This window comes from Leptonychotes weddellii, chromosome 3, assembly GCF_054177405.1.
Source record: "Leptonychotes weddellii isolate Sample4059 chromosome 3, ASM5417740v2, whole genome shotgun sequence".
NCBI lineage: Eukaryota > Metazoa > Chordata > Mammalia > Carnivora > Phocidae > Leptonychotes > Leptonychotes weddellii.
In genome coordinates this window covers 145,188,452-145,208,683 of record NC_138371.1, presented here as the reverse complement: position 1 = coordinate 145,208,683, position 20,232 = coordinate 145,188,452, and the positions used below count along the sequence as shown (strand labels likewise).

Genomic DNA, 20,232 nt, shown 5'->3' with positions numbered 1-20,232 from the left:
CATAAACTTTTAGTATAGAAACCAGAATACGAATTAAGCTCATATCACTCAAAAAGAGCTTGAATGCATCTGAAACCAAAGTACACTGTCAGCCACCTCCACTTGCTCCGGGCGCTGATGCCTTGATTAGCTATGCAAGAAGCTACCTGCTATTTTAGAATTATATGAAGTCACCTCAGGGTATCTACAAGCTTCTCACGCACAAGATACTGACTTTTTCTCCTCCCTCGTCTTGGCTTAGAGCACAGTTGTTGCTACATCCAAGTCAGTGCTATATCATGGATTGTTATTGCAGAAGCTGTCATCAAGGCAGCTGGCCCTCTGACAGAAGAATCGCTCGGCAAACAATAATGGTTTGTTGCTAAAACCCCCCTGAGACTAAAAAGACACCTAGCATTTTTTTTTTCAGGTAGTCCGTGTTCCCCTAAAAGATTAGGGAGCTGAAAGCTTAATTTTGAAAGGGGATTTTATTTTTTAATAATAGAGAACATTCCCTCCACCCTATTTTTAAAAAATAAATTACCTTCTCTCCTGAAATAGTTACTAAATTTATAGGAACAAAAGAACAGCTCACGTGATAGGTATCTAACCAACGAAGCTACGGGCGTACATAGCATTACCGGTACCATGCAGTTCGACATGTTTCTACCTGAGCTACATAGATTCTGTTTGGATACTGGGCTGCTTAAAAACATTTTTTTAGGTGAAAATGTGATCATGAAAGTGAGGGATTGACAACCCGGTCCTCAAAAGCCAAGGTGAATAAGGGCTTTTGTACGCCTTCCTAAATAAATACATCAACACAGTTAACCTTTGACCTGCAATGCCCTGAATCTCCCAGACCCCAGCTTCTCTCCTGACAAGGGTGTTAACAATTTTGCCAGACCGAGCTGTGCCGAAGAGTGCTGAGCACTCCCTAGGTTCAGACCGAAACCACCTTAATCACTCACCTTTCATCTTGCCAGATTTCCAGAGCGTAACCAGCCAAACGGTTCTTAGATTTTTCAAGCTTAATCTTTCCACAAAACCTGAGTATTTCGCATTAAAAAAGGAAAGCACGAGATTTCTGCTGGGGCTCAGTTAGCCCAGAGGCGTTTCCCAGCTCTCTGTCCTGGCCTCCTCATTAAAGTAGTGATCTGAATCTGAGTGCCCACCTGCTGTAAACCCAGATCCTAGTCCCTTCCAACTAGACCCCCGTGCTTTCTCCGCACTGCTGTTTAGCACGTATGGCCCGTAAGTCCAATCCTCCATGAGGCCCTCATAAAACTTCCCTTACTGCACATGCAATTATTAAGCATGCAATTTATATTTCCAGGTGCACACATTTCTCATGCAAATCTCTTTGACCTGAAGTAACCGAACGCACCTTAGAAACATGAGTCTCCCGCTTACTCAACAGATCCTCAGTAAATGTCATCAACCACATCTCCTTCTCCCCGACTTCAAATCACCATGGATTGCTTACACACATCTGAAACCAAGGCTAACTTCTCAGGGCCCATCATGGATGAATTGAGCCATGGCTAGGCAACAGGTTTAGCTTTTGTCTCTGTGACTTATACAAGTAAAGAAGGCGACCAAAATCCAAGCGTTTCACTCCTGTGACATCGTGAAGACTATTTGCCTGCTTCATGGTTCTGACCTAGGCTGTCCTGATCACATAAGCTGCAAAAAAAAAAGGGGGGGGATCTGAAACAGTTATTGATAGATAGACAGATAGATAGATAGATAGATATAGATATATATATATTTCAAAACTAAGCCAGACGTTCTAAAGCACAACTCTAAAATCAAACTCCCAGTTGATTCGTGAAAGTTTGGGGGAGGGAGAGGAGGAAGCAGAGATTCATCCACTCTGAAGTTGGTGAGTATCTCCAGGTGTGGCCTGGGGACCCGCAGGGGAAGCTGAGTGTCCCAGAGAGATTAGAGCTACGACCCTTGGCCTTCTATTCCCAGCTAGAGGACGATGAGTCCATTAGAGCACGCAGGGAAATGTGAGGGCACTTTTCTGGTGCTAATTCGGAGGTAGAGAAGCCACCAGTGAAAGGTCCATGGGTACTTCCTCTATGAATTACCTCAGCTCCAGGAAACAGTAAGTGACTATGCTTGAAAGGCTCCCCTGGTCCCTGGAATCAAAGAGAACACTCTGCCATTGGCTAATGACTTATTTATTCATTCAACAAATATTTATTCACAGTATACTAAGTTCTTGGGTACATGCATCATTACACTGGAAACACACTATAGCAGGAAACCCTGGCTAAATAAATGCCAGTTTCCTTCTTTCTTCTTTCAGGGTAAATACATTCTAATTGAAAACAAGGAACTGACAAGCGATCCTTTGAGGATTGCCTTTAACTCAGTTCAAGCTATAACATGAAGGGTGATGGGAGGCTCCAAAGTGTTGATTCCTTGTTCAAATTACCTCATTTCCAAGTGGATACTGATAACCAGAGTTAAGGCAGGATAGCCTTCCATACGTGAGAAGTAAAGCTCCTTGTACTATCTGAAGTCCCTTACAGGATTTCTTGACACAGAATATCATTAAATTAAAAAAAACAAAAAAAAAAACAAATCATAACACATTTTTTTTTTCTCCTCAGCCTTCAGGTGTCATTTGGCACATATCAATTGTTTTTTCTTAGTAATGTAAAGAGTGACATGATGGATTTGATAAGTAGCATTTTATTATAAAATCAACAGGTAATAATTACCCAGGTGACTCATGATGAGGTGTAGAGTTCTTCTTAGCCTATCTGAAAAGGAAGAAAAGTTCATTAAAGTTCAGGTGTACAGAACACAAATCTGAAAGCCTAGGTTTTTTAAAATTGCTCAATTTCATGAAGCATATGTTCCCTTAAAATCTGATTTTCATCGGGACTTTGTGAATGCACAACTTAAATTAGTCATGTGAAGGGGAACAGATTAGTTACAAGATGGGAACCCTGCCATTCTCCTCTGCTTACCACAGACCAACAGGGGTTGAGTTACAAGTGTTTATTATCTCTGAAGATGTACTGTTACACAAACATGAACGTGAAATTCTCAAAGTGGACACTGCCGAAGAACAATGACCCTCAGAAGGGTCACTAAGAAGTAAGCCCTACGTCAGTCTGACAGAGTCTTGTCCTTCCCCACAGCTGCCTCTCACGTAAGATGTCACTTCATTAGCGCAAACAAAGTGGGAGGATCTAAAGGCTGATAGGAATAAAGAAGGGTCATTAGGTAAACACATGCTAGCAGAAGTCCTTTCTGAGATGGATTGAGTATCTTTAATTCTGTATTCTGGCCTCCAGTGATTTATGGCTCTTATTTTCTTTTCTCTCTTTCCTTGTAAGGCTTGCCAAAGTAGACTTTAACTCTGCCTTCAAGCAGGCAAGCACAGAGTTCTATCTTCCTTGATGAATCGGACCCCTGCCAAGTGAAAGCTCTAATGACAAAATTATGCTCCAAGGAAGGGACAAGGTGATAGTCTAAAAGACTGAAAGAAACACCAGTGAGTGTTCCTTCGACTGTTAAGAGTTTAGAAAAGTAAGAGCTAGGCCGTGTTCCTCCCTCCACACCCCATTTCAGTCCCCTGCCCTATCCCAACTCCAGCCAGCTACAGTAAAACAAAACAAAACACAACAAAACCCTGCATATATGTTAGGCTGATTTGATTCATTTGGGGGAGGGCATTAGGAGCTCTGCCCCATCACCCTTTGGTTCTGTTTCACTCTAAATGACAAGGAGCTGCCTTGGCTGCATTCTCGAATCCTTCACGTTCTTCAGCCATAAACCGTCTAGCCTTATGCCAAATGGTGAAGTAGGGAAAATGTGCTTCTGCCACCCTGTAGGGGTCATTGGTGAGCTCTTCTCCATCCCACCCACCCCCAGCCTTGCAGAGCTCCATGCCACTCAGGCTCCCCCCTCTTAGGATGCAGATAAGATAAACAAGTGCATTAGAAACTGCAAGAGACCTTCTTTCTCTCATTTGTCTCATGCCTAGAATTACAAGTGGAAACTTCCAAATTTCCCTCTTCCCCCCCGCCCCAGACCTTTACCCTGAGCTGTAGAGCTACATATGAAACAGTTTATTGGACATTTTCATAGGAATATCCAACAAACACCTTCCCTTATAAATGTATTTTTCTGTATTGATTAGTGGAGCATTTGTCCTTCCCGTGACCCAAATCAAGAGCCATAAAGTTGCACTACACCCTATTTTTTCCTTTACCAACAAATAATTTTCAATTTATGTCTCTGTACCTTTTAGTCAATTCATTACCAAGTATTTATGGAGTGCCTACCCCGTGCCAAGGATTGTTCTAAGCTCTTGGGATCTATCAGCAAACAAAATGGGAAAAGCTTCCTGCTCTGATGGAGTTTACGTTTGAGTCTGGGGAGACCAGGCCACTAGTAAGAATTGTGATAATGATGATGACAATGAAGATTGTCATAATGATGAAGATGATGATAAATTATCATAAACTTAAACAGTGTCTTAGAAGATGAGAAGTGCCATGGAAAAAGTCCTTTAGGTAGAACAGAGCTAAGAGGATTGGAAGCGACTGTGCAGATGAGTGGTGGGCAGTGGGGGATAAAATGGTTCAAGAGAGCAAGTCAGCCTCATGGACATGATTCAAGCATGAGAGCATAATGGTATCTGGAGGAAGAGTGTTCCTAGTAGAGGGACTAGCCAGAGCACAGGTTCTACCACGGGAATGTTCCTGATACTTTCGGGAAACAGCAAGGAGGCCAGCATGGCTAGAGCAAGCGAGCAGTGGGAAGGTGTGCAAGAGGGGACCCCAGGGGGCTGAGGGCCGGATGGTGGCCGGTCTTTACCAGTGTAAGAACTCGGGGTTTCACCCTAAGACCGATGGCAGGATACTGTAGGGTTTTATTTGTTTACTTATAATTATTCTGGCTACTGCATTGAAAACTGACTAGGAGGGACCAAGAATAGAAGCAAAATGACCAATTAGGAGGTTATCAGAATAATCTATGGTGATGGGTATTAAAGAGGGCACATACTGCATGGAGCACTGGGTGTTATATGCAAACAATGAATCATGGAACACTACATCAAAAACCAATGATGTAATGTATGGTGATTAACATAACATAATAAAAAAATTAAAAAATTAAAATTAAAATTAAAATTAAAAAAATTTTAAAAAAAGAGTAATCTAATCCAAGTGAGAGATAATGATATTTTGAATCAAAGTGTTTTTAATAGAGGTTATAAGCAGTGACCAGATTCTACATAAATTTTGAAGGAAGGTCCAATAAGCTTTCTTTTTCCTTTGGGTCTTGTTCTTCTTTTTCTTTTAGCTTTGAAATAATTTTAGATTTACAGAAATGTCCCTAAAATATAGAGTTCCCAATTATTATTCACTCAGCTTCCCCAAATGTTTACAATTTATTTAACAGCTATGTGGTATTTAAACCAGGAAATTAACATTATACAATAATAATATAATACCATTAACTGAAGCACAAACTTTATTCAACTTCCTCCAGTTTTCTCCCAATGTCCTTTTTCTGTCCCAGGATCTATTCCAGCATCCCACATTGCATTTACTCAAATAAGTAAGGATCAATATTAGCATATACTTAAGACTTTATGGAACAAAGACAGGGATTCAAGTCCTTGTGATCCAAATGAGTGCTTTTTCCACTGTACCATACTGAAAAATAAGGTAGACAATCTACCATGAGTAGAAGAGAGGTAGGTCAGCTTTTTCCACGCAGGTCACCTTTGCGTGGAAAAAATCCCAAGCCTCTGTGCTGTTGCCACCTGGAGGGTCTCCTTGATTGTTCTAGTATTATACTACTCTGAATTTCCATTTTGGCACTCTAATTTAAAATAAAACTTCAACCGATTCATTAAAACCAGGTATTCATGCTATGGATATATAGATACCTGTGACTTTTGTCCTTAGGTCAGTGTTACAAACTTGCTTGCTTTCAATGTTTTCTCTTTAACCAACATTGCACTTTTAACTCCCTTGTGTGAGGGGTTAAGAAGAAAAACAGAAGCAATCAATGATACCAATGTTCAGAGTTCCCTATATAGGGAGCAATAGAACTAGAACCCAATGAATGAGAACCTTTAAGTAATTAGTTTGGTTGGGTTTGGTTTGGGTTCCCATGCCCCACTTTACAGAGAAAAGAGATCACTAGAAAACTAGTGCATAGCAGAGACTTAAAACTCTGGATCAAAAAGGCAGTATCTGGAGTAAATCCCAGCCTCTATGCATTTGGGGTTCAATTAGCTATACCTTCTATATCTACATTTAGTTGGCTGCACAAAGAGATTCTTATCTTTAATCATGACCTGGGGGCACTGCAAGATAATCATTAAATGTATTCACTAAACTGTACTTACTAGGGCAGAAAATTAGAAAAACATACCTCAGAAAGATTTTTAAACAAAGGTTGAAATTTAAAAATGGTTTTCTAGTTGATCTCCAGTTAATTAAAAAAATTTTACTCTGTCACACCACTGCAGTTTGTAATGGAATAGAACATAAAATGAAATCCATTTGTCACTATAGGATTCATTTTAGCAAACATTCATTCAGTGCCAGGTATTTTGTTACCTACCAGCAGTGTATGGAAATCAGTATGAAATAGCCCTACTGTTTAGATCAGGGTTAGCAAAATACAGCCCACAGTCTAAGCCTGTGTTTGCATAGGCCAGGAGCTAAGAATAGTTGTCAGATTTTTTAATGGCTGGGGGGAAAAAACATCAAAAGAAGAAAAATATTTGTGACATGTAAAAATGACATGAAATTCAAATTTCTGTCTGTAAATAAAGTTTTACAGAAATTCAGCCCCACTCATTGCCTTTATATTTTACCTGTGGATGCTTTCACACTAAGATGGCTGAAGAGCCAATGTGGCCTGCAAAGTCTTCTACAGAAAAAGGTTACCAACCCCTGCTTGAGAAGCTCACCCTCTATAGTGGGATAGAGGTACACACAGACACTTAGTTTTCAGAACATGATTAATGCCGTAACAGAGATATGGTAACAGTGGGAAAGTCCTTCTACCTGCAGAAGTCTGAATTTAATGAGTACATGTAATGAGAATGATGGCAATGAAGGTGACAAAAGGGCAAGGACATGGAGAACGGGAGCATAGCATAAGGACAGAGAATAACAAACCCATATTGTGTCAAGAGAAGTTGTGTAAGAAGCATAGAAAGAAGTGGGAGAAGAGATTAAGAAAGTACCTGAGATCAGATTAGGATTTCTAATCCACTAAAGATTAAGTGTCTCCTGTAGATGGTCATTAAAGATTGTAAAAGCAGAAGTACTTGGTCAGATCTGTGTTTTAGACAGATAACTCTAGCAGAAGGGTGGAGGCAGAAGAGGGACTGGAAGAAGGAGAGTAAAGGCAGAGAAACCAGATAAGGGGTATTGCAACAGCCCAGGTGAGAGATGATGATCTGACTCAAGACGATCTAGCATCAGAGGGCAGGGTGGAGTCCAGAGGTGCAAAAGCATTTTCAGACCAACTGAATTGGAGACTGACTGGTTTTGAAAAAAGAGAGGAAAGTGTCAAGAGGACATGATACTTGACTGAATTTCTTGAGCTGAGAAAAATCAATGTCATGAAGCAAGATGGGAAACCAAGAGGAAAAGTAGCTCTGATAGAAATGATTGGAGAGTTCCCACATCCCCTTTCAGTGAGAATAAGATAACAGGCTCTATTTTGGGTACGTCAGGCTTGAGGTGCCTGCGGACATCCGGGTCGAGTGGTCCAGGACAGCACTTTGGAATATAGCTGAGAGACCTAGATGACCTTTGAAGGTCAGCAGCACAGAGGCACTGGATGAATCCATGGAGTGGATAAGAGTATTCCAATTAATTTTATTTTAGAATACCATAACCCAGATGCCTTTTTCCTTGTTAAACCATAAAATAATCCTGTTTAACTGAATAGGCACTGTGTATCTTCACAGCCTGGGTTCACTACACCATTGGAAAGATTAAGCAAGCCTATTCAAAGCCATAAATATATTAGGTAAAAAAAAACAAAAACAAAAACAAAGAAAGAAGGATATTAAGTATATTCAAAAGCATCTTTAAATGATTTAATGTCTGCTATAATACTACAATAAAGCAAAATTGTAGTTATCTTAGTATTCAAACAATAACACCAACATCAAATATCAAACTGAGTTAAATGAGCATATATGTAGGACATGAAACCTCGAATTTGCTTTAACTATGATGTTAAACATTCAGCAGACAGGGGGGCCTGGATGGTTCAGTCAGTTAAGCGTCTGCCTTAGGCTCAGGTCATGATCCCAGGGTCCTGGGATTGAGCCCCAAGTCGGGCGCCCTGTTCAGTGGGGAGCCTGCTTCTCCCTCTCTCTCCTGCTTGTGCTCTATCTCTTGATTTCTCTCTCTCAAATAAGTAAATATAATATTTTTTAAAATAAGAAAAAAACATTCAGCAGACAGAAACCAATAAAAAAAAAACTTAATTGTACTGCAACTCTATGCACAGAGACTTACTTATCCTGCTGTTATTGGAAAGGGCATCGGAACTCCACTTGCCCAGGGCCGAGTTGGTTGGGTATGGGGCATCCACAAAGTAAAACCACAAGGCTGAAGACTGGTAGGATTTGGTTTCCTTCTTCCATTGTATGACTATTGGGGTATTTGGGAAACACAGCATTATGAAACATGAAACATATTTTGATACTACTGGATTTCCTGGTCTTTAATCCAATAGCATACCTTGTACCTTTTCAAGGGAAGGGTACTCTTGGATTCATTTTCTAAACTTATTTGACCACAAAATAATTTTATTCAAAGTATCTAATAGAACTAGCTCACCATGGAACCCATATTAGGAAATAGTCCACTAGTTATCTCCAAGAGCTATATACCTCTCAGTAGGCAATTTCATCCACTGACATCTTTCAATAACCATGTATTTGCCAATTATGAGCAAATTTATATATCTAGTCAAGTTCTTTCTCTCTTGGGCTCCAGACAAGTGTCTTATAGGCATCACCATTTCAATGTTCTGCAAGCACTGAAAAAATTTATATGTTAAAAATTTGAAATCAACATTTCTATGCTTTTCTCCACCAAACACACACACATACACACACTCACATTCCCACTCACATATAGCCTTCTCCTGAGCACTCACAATCTCAGGAAATAGTATTACCATATGGCCAGTTGCTGAAACAAAAAATCTAGAAGAAGTCTTTGAGTTATTTTCTCCATCACCACCAATACCCATTTGCAAAAGCCTGATGTGTTTACTTCTGAAATATCTCCATGATATAGACAGAGGTTACATGGCACCGAAATACCCAAGATGTATACATTCTACTTTATGTAAATTATACTTCAATGAATATAAATATTTCAGTGTTTTGATATGGAATACTTCAAAGTACCTTTAAATAAGAGAAGATAAGTTAGTTACTGATTCTCAAATGTAAATCACTGCTGAAATAATCATTTTGATTAATGAATTGAATGAATCACCTAAAATTCTGCTGTTATGAATCAGTGATCTTCTCATGGTTGTAAGTGCCAATAAAGCTTGAACAAGTCAGATCAGTACATGCCTAATAAAAAGCAAGCACACATGTAAACTTCAACACTGTTAGGTAAGATTAGCCAGACAAATACTTCATCTCCAAGGCAGAGCTAGGGTTTGCTCAAGGACCATAATATGGTGTCCCCTTTGCTTCCTTTTCACCAGTTTAAGAAAAAAAGAACTAAGAATTACAGACAGAATTTCACCCCTACATCACATCCTATTATATATTTGGCAAAATACCCTTGTAGGTTATCTTAAGACCATAAAGAAAACACAGGCCCTTTTTCTCACAAATTTATTTTAGTATCCACATCTTCAACCCTGAAATTGTCACACATATAGAGGAAAAAAAAAAAAACCTACAACATTTCCAAAAGAACTTAGTATTTTTCCTTCACTCTGAATTCTTCCAAACAAAGCCAAATATACTCAAGAACCCAAAAGGCAAAATATAATTGTGACATTGGTTAAAAGCCTGTAACAAATACCAAAATAAGAATGGCTTAAACAAGCTATACATTTATTTAGTTTCCTCATGTAGGAGTCCCCATGGAAGCTTCCAGGGCAGGCATGCATGGGTACTCCAGAGTCCTGATAATCCAGGATTTTTCATCTACTGGCTTCTGCCAACTTCATCAGGCAGCTTCTCTCTCTTGGTCCAACAGCAACTGTAACTCTTACCATCTGTGATGGTTAATTTTTTTTTTTTTTAAGATTTTATTTATTTATTTGACAGACAGAGACAGCGAGAGAGGGAACACAAGCAGGGGGAGCGGGAGAGGGAGAAGCAGGCTTCCTGCTGAGCAGGGAACCTGATGTGGGACTCAATCCCAGGATGCCACTGGGATCATGACCTGAACCGAAGGCAGACGCCTAACGACTGAGCCACCCAGGCACCCCTGTGATGGTTAATTTTTATGTATCAATTTGACTGTGCCACCAGTTACCCAGATATTTTGGTCAAACACTATTCTGAGTGTGTCTGTGAGGGGGGATTTGAAAAAGATTAACAGTTAAATCAGTAGACTGATAAAGCAGGTTGCCCTCCCTAATGTGAGTGGCCCTCATCCAATCATCAAAGGCCTGAATAGAACAAAAAGGCTGCCCCAAGTAAGAAAGAATTTCTCTCTCCCTGACAGTCTTTAGACTGGGCCATCGGTCTGCTCCTGCCTTCAGACTCGGACTCAGACTGGAACCTACACTCTTGGCTATCCTGGTTCTCAGGCCTTCAGACTCGAGCTGGGACTTCCCCAGCAGCCCTCCCAGGCTCCAGCTTGCCAACTGCAGAACCTGACACATCTTGGTCTCCACCATCCAATTACTTGTAATACATCTCTCTCTCTCTCTCTCTCTCCCTCCCCATGCACACCACACACACACACACACACACACACACACATCCTTTGGGTTCTGTTTCTCTGGAGAACCTAACTAATACAGATTTTGATACTATGAATGGTTTTTGAGGAACAGAATTTTAAGGAAGAGTTTTCTGAATTGTTTCTGGGGTTTCTGGAATGGACCCTCTAATCTGATTAAAGATGCTAATTACTCTCTTTCTAGTAGTAAAGAGAGCACTGATAGTCCATGGATTGACCTGGCAATAGAGATACACAAAATATCTTGATCGGATACTTCTAATCAACCGTTACGAGAATCAAGGAGCTGGGTGACTGTGTAGATGATACTTTTGAACGTTCTGGAAAACTAACAAGTTTCATGAGATTGCCTCATTGCTCCTGATGTCACCAAAGTGGTAAAATAAAAGGATGAGCTCAGGGATTCGAATTCCCAGCTCAAGTACTGCATAAATTGCTTGAGAGCTTCTATGTGTGCCCTAGAGAGAACTTTATCTTCTGTAGCCACGGGGTGAAGATTGCTGAAAATCAAACGCAGAATCTTATCCTGTGACTGGCTGAATGACGATGCAAGTTGAACTTGCAGCCTCATAGAGTGTATACTGTTAAAGTAAGGGTATTGGATGGGAGCCTGTAAGTTGGAATGGGATGTGTGAGTAGACCTTGATGGAGCTGGAAACATTGAGTCCCTAAATTCTGTTGAGTCTTCTTTGAGGGGATTAACCCTGTCTGAGGGGATTAACTCTATGCTGCCTGAGGAACCTGTAAGGGTCTCCCCTGAGGCAGATGCTATAAATGACAATCCTGACTCTCCTCAGAACCCACCCTTACCACTCCTTTTGGTTTCTAGATTTACAAGTAGACTCAAGTCACATCAGGCCCCTAGAGGTGAGGTAAACAGTGTGACCCATGAGGAGGTGTGCTATACTCCAGAAGAAATACTTGAGTTTTCTTATTTACACAGATAGAAATCTGAGGGACACCTGTGGGAATAGATGCGGAGGGTGTGGGGTAATGGTGGAGATTGAGCCACATTTATGGATACAGACTCACGATGAACGTTGCAGCTCAGGGAGTTAGAAGGGTTCTGACAGTTTGGTTGGTTGACTAAAAATGGGCCAAGAAGTGGCCCACAGTGGGTGATTTAGAAATGCCAGCTCTGAGTTGGCTTACTGTAAAGGAAGGGATTCAAAGACATGGGGAGATTGGAACGTCAGAGTGAATTTGTCATTGAACTCCTACTCTCCCACACTGAAGAGCCTGGAAAGCATACTTTTTATCACAACTGTGAAAAACAAGTCTGTGAGGGGAGCCTCAGCGTCCTTGGAGAGCTCTGTGATCATACTTCTGTAGGCTAGACGTTAGTAGGGACTAAGTCACTGAATTTGGGAAACCTACATGCAATGAAAGTAATTGGATCCAAGGCTGGCAGGGCCAAATGGCAGCACTCAACCTCCAGAGGCCGGGGTGGGGGGGGGGGGAGGCGGGGGGTGTGAGGTGGGGGGTGGTAACCATCATGGACAGCAGAGTAAAAGCGGCAATTTGGATAGTCTGACCTGTGCCTAACTATGGCATTGGCTATTTAATCATTGCATTTCTGGAAGTGAAATGGACAGGAAGCCTACCAAATTCTTCCTTGATCTGTATAAGCAGAAAAGTTCCCAGGTCAGGTAAACAAAAGTCTAATCTGAATCATAAAAACAGAGTCATGGCCTTTCAGTTAGTTTCCAGGCTGAGCCAGCTTACAGACCCAGAACCCCTGGAAGGACTTTGGTATGCTGCCAAAAACTTATACTGTTGATTTTTTGTCCAGCCTTCCCTAAAGGGATTTACAGCCTCTTACCAAGGTAACTGTGTTTTATGGGGGGTACTGGACACTGGGTCTGAATTCACATAATTCTGAGGCCCAAAACATCACGGGGGCCTACCATCACAGAAGGGGTTTATGGAGATCAGAAAATCAAAGGAGTTTTAGCTCAGGCTTATCTCATAGTGGGCCCAGTGAGTCTCTGAACCCATCCTGTGGTTATTTCACCAGTTCCAGAATGCATAATTTTAATAGATATACTTAACAACTGGCAGAATCCCCACATCGGTTCCCTGATCTGTGGAGTGAGGGTATTTAGGGTGGAAAAGGCCAAGTGGAGGCCAATACAACTGTCTCTAAGAAATAGTCCCCAGGAAAATAGTAAGCCTAAAGCAATATTGCATCCCTGGAGAGACTGTAGAGGTTGACAACACCATCAAGAACTTGAAAGATGCACAAGGAGTGGTTTCTATCCTATACCCATTCAACTTGCCTATGTGGCCTGTTTAGGAGACAGAAGGATATTGGAAAATGAGAGTGGATGATCATGAGCTTAACCAGGTGGTGACTCCAATTGTAGCTACTGTACCAGGTATGGTTTCACTGGTTCAGTAAGTTAGCATGTTCTCTGGTACCTGGGATGTGCTAGTGCTCTGACAACCATGTTTTTTCTCAATACCTGGTAGTAAAGACCACCAGAAGCAGTTTACATTCAGTTTACATTCACTGTGGGCCACTTCTTCACTGTCCTACCTCCAGGGTATATCAACTCTCCAGGTTTATGTCATAATTTAGCTCTTGGTGAGTGGCTTTTTTCTGGTTTATAGACAGTGATCTTCTTGCTGGGTCCTCACATGGGGGGAGAGAAAACTAATGAGTACTATGGTTTCTTCTTATAAGGGCACTAATCTCATTCACGAGGGCTCCACCCTCATGACCTAATTACCTCCCAAAGACCCCACCTGCAGATATCATCACATTAGGATTAGGGTTTCAACATATGAATTTGGGGGGGAACACAAACATTCAGTCCATTGCACTGTTTTAAATAGTATCCTTTTCATTTCAATTTCTGATCGCTTGTTGCTATTTGATCATTGCATTTCTGGAAGTGAAATGCATAGGAAACCTACCAAATTATATAGAGAAATAAAACTTTTATGTGTCAACCTGGTATCTTTTAACCTTGCTAAACTCACTCAGTTCCAGTAGTTTATTCACGGATTCATTGGATCTTCTACATAGACAATCATACCATCTGTGAATAAAAACAGTATTACCTCTTCCTTTCTAATCAGAACACCTTTTATTTTATTTTTTTTCTTAATTTGATTGCACTGCTGAGAATCTCCAATACAATTTTGGTTAGAAGACGTAAGAGCAGACATCTTTATGACTTGTTTCCAATCTTAGGAGGAAAGCATTCCATCTTTCACCATTAACTATGTTAGCGGGCACCTGGGTGGCTCAGTTGCGGTCTGCCTTCAGCTCAGGTCATGATCCCAGGGTCCTGAGATTGAGCCCCCCCCCCATTGGGCTCCCTGCTCAGTGGGGACCCTGCTTCTCCCTCTCCCTTTGCCCCCCAACTCATTCTCTCTCTTTCCCTCTCTCTCTCAAATAAATAAATAAAATCTTTTAAAAAATAAAATAAATAAATAAATATGATGTTAGTTGTAGGGTTTTTGTAGATGTTCTTTATTAGGTTGAGAAAGTTCTCTTTTATTTTTAATTTGTTGAGAGTTTGTCATGAATGGGTGTTGGTTTTATCAAATGCTTTTTCTTCATATATTTTGACAATCATATGCCCTTTCTTTTTAGTTTATTAATATGGTAAATTACATTGATTGATTTTTAAGTGTTAAAGTCAACCTTGCATTCCTGGAATAAGCTTCACTTGGTTATGATGTATTATATCTTTTATACACTGTTAGATTTGATTTGCTAAAAGTTTGTTTAGAATTTTTGCATCTATTTTCATGAGAGATTGTGATCTGTAGTTTTTTTACTATAAGATATGTGTTTTTTAGAATCAGAGTAACCTGGCTTTATAAAATGAATTAGAAAATATTCACTCTTCTGCAATTCTCTGAAAAATTTGTGTTGAATTGGTATTCTTTCTTAAATATTTAGTGGAATACACCAATAAATCTATCTGGACTCCCTTCTTTGCAGGGAGGTTTTAACTACAAATTCAATTTTTAAAATTGATATAAAGTTATTCATTTTAACTATTTCTTCTTACATGAGTTTTGTTTGCATCTTTCAAAGAATTAGTATATTTAAATTGTCAAATTTATTGGCATAAAATGATTATATTTCTACTAATATCTGTAAAGTCTATACTGATGTTACCTTTCTCATTCTTGATATTGGTAATGTATGCCGTCTCTGATCAGCATAGCCAGCGATTTATCAATTTTTTTAGTCTCAAAAAATAACTTTGGGTTTAATTGATTTTCTCTGTTGTTTTTCTGTTTTCTAGATCATTTATTTCCTCTCTGATCTTTAGTATTTCCTCTCTTCTCCTTACTTTAGGTATAATTTGCTCTTGTTTGTCTCGGTTCTTAAGGCGGAAGCTGAGGTCACTGATTTAAAACCGATTTTCCTATCTCAAATAGGCATTTAGTGCTATAATTTCCCCCTAAATAGTGCTTTAATGTCATCCCATGAATTTTGATATGCTGGGTTTGCATTTTCAATCAGCTCAAAACACCTTCCAATTTCCTTTTTGGTTTCTTCTTTGACCCATATTTTCAAGCATGTTATTTAGTTTCTAAATATTTGCTTTCCGGAGAGCTTTCTATTGTTGCTGGTAGATATTGTGAGTTATACCTTGTTTGATATTTTTGTTTTCCTGTAAATATTCCCAATCTTTTTTTCTGAGACACAGTTTGCTCTATCAGATTTTCTTGTAAGATCTGCTATGCAGGCTTAAAGCATGCTCAGGCTAGGGCTAATTATTCCCCAATATGATGAGAGGTCTTTCTGTGTACTCCACCTAATCTTCCATGAATCACGAGGGTTTTTCCAGGCTGGCTGGTGGGTATAAGCACTATTCTCAGTCCCACTGATGCTCAATACACTGTCACCTCTAATTCTTTCAGGTGGCTCTTTCCCCAGCTTCAAGGCATTTTCTGGTTAGTACTTAGTTGTATACTTAAGTTTGATCTAATGAACTTGTAATAATCTTTGTGTCCATCAAGTTGATAATATATTACCTTCAAACACATATGGAATATTTCCAAAAACTGACCATGGAATTTGACCATAAAGTAAATCTCATTGAATTTCAAAGAACTAGTAAAACAAAAGAAAATTTAAAAATATTTAAGAATTTAGAACCAATTTTTTAAAATAAGGCATGTAATCCCTATCAAAATGTCAACAACATTTTCCCCAGAACTAGAACAAATAATACTAAAATTTGTATGGAACCACAAAAGACCCTGAATAACTAATACAACCTTGAGAAAGAAGAACAAAGCTGGAGGCATCACAATCTCAGATTTCAAGATATGCTAAAAGCTGTCGTCATCAAAACAGTATGGTATTGGCACAAAACAGACACATAGATCAATAGAACAGAACAGAGAGCCCAGAGATAAACCCATGCGTATACAGTCAAATAATCTATAACAAAGGAGGCAAGAATATACAAAGTGGAAAAGACAGTCTCTTCAAATGGTGTTGGGAAAGCTGGACAGCTACATGCAAACGAATGGAACTGGACCCCTTCCTCACAACGTACACAAAAATAAACTCAAAGTGGATTAAAGATCTAAATGTGACACCTAAAACCATAAAACTCCTAGAAGAAAACATAGGCAGGAATTTCTTTGATATCAACCACAGAAACATTTTTCTAGATATGTCTCTTGAAGCAAGAGAAACAAAAGCCAAATTAAACTACTGGGACTACACCAAAATAGGGAGCTTTTGCACAGTGAAGGAAACCATCAACAAAACAGGAAGGTAACCTATTGAATAGGAAAAGATATTTGCAAATGAAATATCCAATAGGGGTTACTATCCAAAATATATAAAGAACTTATACAATCAACATTAAAAAAAACCCCACAAATAATCCAATTAAAAATGGGCAGAAGACATGAACAGACATTTTTCCAAAGAAGTCATACAGATAGATGGCCAACAGACACATGAAAAGATGCTCAACATCACTTACCATCAGGGAAATGCAAATCAAAACCACAATGAAATATCACCTCACTCCTGTCAGAATAACTAAAATCCCAAATATGATGGGAATTAGAAAACATTTAGAACTGAATGATTAAAAAATACTGTCTATGAAAACTCATTAATGCAGCTAAAATAATACTGTAACCTTAAATGCTTATATTAGAAAACATGAGTTAAAAATTAAAGGGCTAAATATACAACAAATAGCAATAAAATAGCAATAAAAATAAACAATAAAAATACCAATAGCATTAAAATAAAATAAAATAAAAATAGCAATAAAATAAACCCAAAGAAAGCAAAATTTAGGAAATAAAAAAGTTAATGTTAATAATAAATAATAATCAAATAATAGGTTTAAAATAATTTAAAAGTTAACAGAAAGCATCAACAAATCCAAAATTAATTCTTTGAACAAAATAAATAAAATTAACAAACTCAGATTAAGTTTGAAAAACGAGAGAAGTGTAAAGAAGCAATATGAGAAATGGAGGAGGAATATTATTAAAGATGAAGCCGAACATTTTTAAATGGAATATGAGGCAATATTATGATCATTTTAATTCCAAAGGATCCCAAAAGCAATTGGGGAGCGAAGGAGTTTGAGATACTACTTCTGCCTTCAAATGCCCTGTAACAAGACGACACAGCTTATGTTCAGAGCTTATATAAGCAGAGAACCAAAGACCAGATCATCAGATTTCCCTGCAAACAAACTTAAGCAGAATTCCTATAGGTCACAGCAGTGGTCAGTGGGCACCCTCCCACAGCTTGTACTTTGTTCTCAAGAACAAACTCAACTTTCTCCTATTTTATCGATGGCATAACTGACAAAAAGAAAACCAAGGGAAAAACGTGCCCTTCTCTTCAGAGTTACCGGATTGTGCCAGGTGGCAACATTATAATGATGGCCATTATTCTATTTACAGTCATACAAGATAGAAATGGAATTGGAGGTTGGTAATGAATGGGAATTATTTTGTTCACTATGACCATTTTTTTCCTTTCCTGGTTTGACAACTATACTTTTGAGCCAAAATGAATTTATAATTAACATGATTCTATTCTAATGGAAATAGTGAACATTACAGCTTGGCTTACATCTACTCTTGGCTGGAAAAATAGGTCACTATTTAAACTGTATTTCCTTCCAAACAAAGTATTGTGAGGCTGCTTGGTTAACTTTTTATTAGGTTAAAAACACATTATTCATTTTTTTTTAAAAAAAATACATGATTAAGTCTTTTGTAAAAACTCTAAGAAGCTTTAAATATTGAAAACTGAAGAAGAAAAAAAGTGGGTTTACACAGAGCCTTTCACTTACTGAACTTATTTTACAGTTTATACACATTCGTTTTGGCAAACATTTAACCTTCCTTTCAGATGAAATGCTGCCACCTATAACCATGGAGGCTTCATGGGCAGGACAGTTTCTGCGGTGTTTGATATAAACAAGACCACATGTAGATGGGTTCATAGATTAAGGTGAGCACAGCATAGAAGCAGGTAGGGAAAGGGGGCCACAGCCTGGCTGTGCCTGGGGACATAGTACCATATAAGGACATGTCCTGGACTTAGGGTTCAGTGACCAGCTCTGTTTCTTTTTTTAAAGATTTTTATTTATTTATTTGACAGAGAGAGACACAGCGAGAGAGGGAACACAAGCAGGGGGAGTGGGAGAGGGAGAAGCAGGCCTCCCGCTGAGCAGGGAGCCCGATGCAGGCTCGATCCCAAGACTCCGGGACCATGACCCGAGCCGAAGGCAGACGCTCAACGACTGAGCCACCCAGGCGCCCCCCAGCTCTGCTTCTTACTAGATGCTTACCCCTGGCAAACTCCTTCACTTTACTATGCCTCAGTTTCCCTATCTATAAAATGAGGATAATAATAGTACCTACTGCATAAAGTATTGGAGGAACCAACTGACGTAAACATGTAAATCTTTTAGCATAGTGTGTAATATGGCAAACACAATAAATATCTGCCATTATTATTATTAATTTTATCAGAATCATCTTGTAAAGCAGTCTGGACCTAGCGGATGGTCACACGGTGAATACCACAGAAATGGGTCATATCTGATTAGCTGTGTCTCTCATATTCTATATGAAACATGGCTACTATCACTGACTATACTTGATTAAAATGGCCACATAGATATACCTTAGGCACTGTGTGTCCAAACAGCATATTTTTCATGATATTCTTTCTGTAAAAACTTTTCATTGTGAAGGGGTACAATTCATCTTAGTATAACTTGGTCTAGAAGATGATAGTTTGAGGGGAAGACTGTTATTTGACACTTGCTGTCCCCAGTTCAGTATCCTGCTGAGGCTGCCCCTGGGTCACCACTGTGAGGGGCAGCTGGGGCATTCACATAAGCACGGGAGTACGGGAAATAAAGTGCATCTTGTCTGACAATCTTGATAGATACAGTACAGAACTGCAAAGAATTCCAAAATAAAATTTCAGCAAGAGCAAAATCTATAGGAAGAAACGCAGATGATAAAGCTAACCAACTCTAGAGGCAATAGTAATGCACGGAAAACTCCTTCCTTCTTACACTAGAGAAAGCGCCTTCTTTCCCACCCTCATCACCACTACACACACTTTTCCAGAATAAGGACTAGCCCCGGACTTCATATATGAGGGAGGAGGGGAGAGGTGAAGGGGGCTGGGGCACCGTGGCAGAGAACTCCCCCTAAACATGGGAATTCAATTTGCAATGACATAGATGGAGCTAAAGGGTATTATGCTAAACAAAATAAGTCAGTCAGAGAAAGACAAATCCCATACATCTCACTCACATGTGGAATTTAAGAAACAGAACAGATGGGGCGCCTGGGTGGCTCAGTCAGTTAAGCGTCTGCCTTCCGCTCAGGTCATGATCCCAGGGTGTTAGGATCGAGTCCACATCGGGCTCCCTGCTCAGAGGGAGTCTGCTTGTCCCTCTGCCTGCCACTCCCCCTGCTTGTGTTCTCTCTCTCTCTGACAAATAAATAAATAAATAAAATCTTAAAAAAAAAAAGAAAAACATAACAGATGAACATAGGGGGAAAAAAGGAGAGGGAAGCACGGGAAGCAAACCATAAAAGAGATATAACTCTAGAGAACAAACGGAGGATTGCTGGAGGGGAGGTGGGTGGGAGGATGGGCTAAATGGGCCACGGGTACTAAGGAGGGTGCTTGTTATGATGAGCACTGGGTGCTGTATGTAAGTGATGAATCACTAAATTCTACTCCTGAAACTAATATTACACTGTATGTGTATTATTAACTGGAATTTAAATAAAAACTTGAAAT

General features: G+C 39.4%; 1 long non-coding RNA gene across 2 annotated transcripts in view; it reads right to left on the bottom strand.

The window, feature by feature from the left end:
• The window catches only part of LOC145720670 (uncharacterized), a 58,310-nt gene extending 55,132 nt beyond the window's left edge, over positions 1 to 3,178 (bottom strand). The window contains exon 1 of one of the 2 annotated variants that reach the window (XR_014143816.1): positions 2,715 to 3,178. This is a non-coding gene — a long non-coding RNA (uncharacterized LOC145720670). Of the gene's footprint in view, positions 1 to 950; positions 2,244 to 2,714 lie in introns of those variants that run through there. The other variant, XR_014143817.1, reaches the window with a different exon arrangement.
• Between the last annotated feature and the right edge of the window lie 17,054 nt (positions 3,179 to 20,232).